Source organism: Teleopsis dalmanni, unplaced genomic scaffold (genome assembly GCF_002237135.1).
Source record: "Teleopsis dalmanni isolate 2A unplaced genomic scaffold, ASM223713v2 unscaffolded_contig_3476, whole genome shotgun sequence".
Lineage (NCBI taxonomy): Eukaryota > Metazoa > Arthropoda > Insecta > Diptera > Diopsidae > Teleopsis > Teleopsis dalmanni.
The window spans coordinates 1-4421 of record NW_024034858.1 but is presented as its reverse complement, the minus strand read 5'-3'; the positions used below and the strand labels follow the sequence as shown (position 1 = coordinate 4421).

Sequence of the window (4421 nt, the reverse complement as noted above, 5' to 3'; positions counted from 1 at the left end):
TGCCCAATAATATAAGACTCAATTATAAAACGGATACGGACAACTGTGCTCAGGCTTATAGGAATATTATAAACAAATGACACAGGATGTTTGTAAAGCTTTTTTTATAATTTTTATTTTTCTTTTTGTATTTTTTATTGTTGTTTTTTTCTTGTTGTCATCATTATTATTGTATTTATTGTATGATTTTTCTTTATAATCCGCTATAAAAATGGAACATCCTATATTTTGTGTAGTTTTCCCTGAAGATGACTATCGAAGATAGTCGAAATATCGGAAATAAAATATAAACGATTTTTAAATATAAATAATAAATTAATGTCTTTATCTCTTTTCTTTATATAATTTTGGTCCTGAAAAGGACCGATTTTTGTATATTTATAAAATTATATTGCTTCCAATCTTAAGCACGTTCTCCACGAATACGTCTAGCCAATTGAATATCTTTTGGCATAATTGTAACGCGTTTGGCATGAATTGCGCATAAGTTAGTATCTTCAAAAAGACCCACTAAGTATGCTTCGCTAGCTTCTTGAAGAGCCATTACAGCAGAACTCTGGAAACGTAAATCAGTTTTGAAATCTTGTGCAATTTCACGGACCAAACGCTGGAATGGCAATTTGCGAATCAAGAGCTCAGTACTCTTTTGGTAGCGACGAATTTCACGTAAAGCTACAGTTCCTGGACGATAACGATGTGGTTTTTTCACACCTCCAGTAGCTGGTGCACTTTTACGTGCGGCTTTGGTAGCCAATTGTTTTCGTGGTGCCTTACCACCAGTCGATTTACGAGCAGTTTGCTTTGTACGAGCCATAATTTATGAGATATGTTACAATTAGTAGTGCCAAAAGTGTAACTATCCGTTACTTTGTATTCGTTACTCAAGAAATACCTGAGTAACGAATACAAACTTTTTATTGTATTCGTTACTTTTACTCATTTTACCAATGAGTAATATTTATTATACCTACTCTTTCGAGTACTTAGTAACGATTACTTTTAAGCAATTGTTTTTGCGATATAATAATAACTACTTTATTTTGAACAAAATTTTTCGTCGCTATCAAATTCATTAAAAATGTTTAAAAACATTAATATAAAAAAGTGAAATTTGGATTCATTTGAACCAGTAGGACGTGAAAAGCTAAATGCAAAATATGCGGATCAAACAATTCAATAAAATAATAATTCTAATTTATTAAATCTATAATTTAATATAATAAATATAAATGCTTTTAAAAATTTCTTTTATTGCCGAAAAAAAGCATTTAAACTTCAGTAACGATTGCACAGTAACGAAAGCGCTGTAACGAAAACGCAGTAACGAATACTGAGTAACGAATACATACTCGAAAAGTAACGGGTAGTTACAAATACGCAAAAGTAACGAAGTTTGGCACCACTAGTTACAATATGGTATTTTAAAAAATAGCGCAATTGAATAGCTCAATTTTCTCATCATACCTGGATGTTCTGTTTCAACTATTCACATGTTTTAACATTCATTGTTTCTCATATTGCTTATTCTTTTTGTTTTGTTTTCTTTTGTTTTGTTTTGTTTTACTCAATCTTTTTCATATCTTTCATAGTGCTTATGTTTTCTATAAATAGTCGTCAATCATCCGTCGTCACTTCATTTATTGTTTGAATTTGAATTCGAACGGTTCTACCATATCTATAAAAATTTAAATACAAAATGACAGGTCGTGGTAAAGGTGGCAAAGGATTAGGAAAAGGTGGTGCTAAGCGTCACCGCAAAGTTCTTCGTGATAACATCCAAGGTATTACGAAACCAGCTATCAGACGTTTAGCTCGCCGAGGCGGAGTTAAGCGTATTTCTGGTTTGATTTATGAAGAAACTCGTGGAGTATTGAAAGTATTTTTGGAAAATGTGATCCGTGATGCTGTTACATACACAGAACATGCCAAAAGGAAGACTGTTACAGCCATGGATGTCGTATATGCTTTAAAGAGACAAGGCCGTACCTTATACGGTTTTGGAGGTTAAGCAAATAATCAATTATTGATTTAATAATGCAATAATATATTGCCCAATGGTCCTTTTCAGGACCCAAATAATCTTACACTTAAAGAGATAAATTTACATATATATGTGTTGGTATTTTTCTAATATTATAAAAAAAATAAAATTTATTATTAGCTTGATCGATTGATGTCTGTCGAGTATAATTGATAATTAAAATGATCAGTTTAACAGAGTCCAAAATATTTATTATTATAATTCTCAATTTCTTTGTTACATTAGCAGTATATATGTGGACTAGCTTCTTACGGGCTTAATTATAATTCTCATTCAATTTTTTTATAGAATAAGATAAATACAACACATATATATGTAAATTTATCTCTTTAAGTGTAAGATTATTTGGGTCCTGAAAAGGACCATTGGGCAATATATTATTGCATTATTAAATCAATAATTGATTATTTGCTTAACCTCCAAAACCGTATAAGGTACGGCCTTGTCTCTTTAAAGCATATACGACATCCATGGCTGTAACAGTCTTCCTTTTGGCATGTTCTGTGTATGTAACAGCATCACGGATCACATTTTCCAAAAATACTTTCAATACTCCACGAGTTTCTTCATAAATCAAACCAGAAATACGCTTAACTCCGCCTCGGCGAGCTAAACGTCTGATAGCTGGTTTCGTAATACCTTGGATGTTATCACGAAGAACTTTGCGGTGACGCTTAGCACCACCTTTTCCTAATCCTTTGCCACCTTTACCACGACCTGTCATTTTGTATTTAAATTTTTATAGATATGGTAGAACCGTTCGAATTCAAATTCAAACAATAAATGAAGTGACGACGGATGATTGACGACTATTTATAGAAAACATAAGCACTATGAAAGATATGAAAAAGATTGAGTAAAACAAAACAAAACAAAAGAAAACAAAATAAAAAGAATAAGCAATATGAGAAACAATGAATGTTAAAACATGTGAATAGTTGAAACAGAACATCCAGGTATGATGAGAAAATTGAGCTATTCAATTGCGCTATTTTTTAAAATACCATATTGTAACATATCTCATAAATTATGGCTCGTACAAAGCAAACTGCTCGTAAATCGACTGGTGGTAAGGCACCACGAAAACAATTGGCTACCAAAGCCGCACGTAAAAGTGCACCAGCTACTGGAGGTGTGAAAAAACCACATCGTTATCGTCCAGGAACTGTAGCTTTACGTGAAATTCGTCGCTACCAAAAGAGTACTGAGCTCTTGATTCGCAAATTGCCATTCCAGCGTTTGGTCCGTGAAATTGCACAAGATTTCAAAACTGATTTACGTTTCCAGAGTTCTGCTGTAATGGCTCTTCAAGAAGCTAGCGAAGCATACTTAGTGGGTCTTTTTGAAGATACTAACTTATGCGCAATTCATGCCAAACGCGTTACAATTATGCCAAAAGATATTCAATTGGCTAGACGTATTCGTGGAGAACGTGCTTAAGATTGGAAGCAATATAATTTTATAAATATACAAAAATCGGTCCTTTTCAGGACCAAAATTATATAAAGAAAAGAGATTAAAGGCCATTTAATTATTATTTAAATTTAAAAATCGTTTATACTTTATTTCCGATATTTCGACTATCTTCGATAGTCATCTTCAGGGAAAACTACACAAAATATAGGATGTTCACATTTTTATAGCGGATTATAAAGAAAAATCATACAATAAATACAATAATAATGATGACAAGAAAAAAAAAAAAAATACTACAATAAAAATACAAAAGAAAAATTAAAATTATAAAAAAAACAAAAAAGCTTTACAAACATCCTGTGTCATTTGTTTATAATATTCCTATAAGCCTGAGCACAGTTGTCCGTATCAGTTTTATAATTAAGTCTTATATTATTGGGCACTTGAAGTATTGAGAGCATTTCTAGAAAGTACCTCTTATTATGGTTCCTTTCTTCATATAAAATTTTTGCCTTATCAAAATCAGGTTCATGTTTATGCTCCATACAATGCACAGCCAATGGTGTATTGGCTTCAGCACCACTTTTATTTTTTAAAACTGTGTTTATGTCCAGCCATCCTTGTCCTAAGCTTATTTTTAGTCGTACCTATATATATTTTGTTACATAATATATATAGGTATATAAGCTTTGTTGTAAAGCTTTTTTGTTTTTTTTTTTTATAGTTTTAATTTTTCTTTTGTATTTTTATTGTTGTTTTTTTTCTTGTTGTCATCATTATTATTGTATTTATTGTATGATTTTTGTTTATAATCCGCTATAAAAATGTGAACATCCTATATTTTGTGTAGTTTTCCCTGAAGATGACTATCGAAGATAGTCGAAATATCGGAAATAAAATATAAACGATTTTTAAATATAAATAATAAATTAATGTCTTTTTATTTATATTAAAATTTGACCAA

At 31.0% G+C, this 4421-nt stretch overlaps 2 pseudogenes; one reads left to right on the top strand and one right to left on the bottom strand.

The window, feature by feature from the left end:
* Positions 1–376: 376 nt before the first annotated feature.
* On the bottom strand, positions 377–2805 carry LOC119665096 (annotated as a pseudogene).
* On the top strand, positions 1657–3508 carry LOC119665095 (annotated as a pseudogene).
* Positions 3509–4421: the final 913 nt, after the last annotated feature.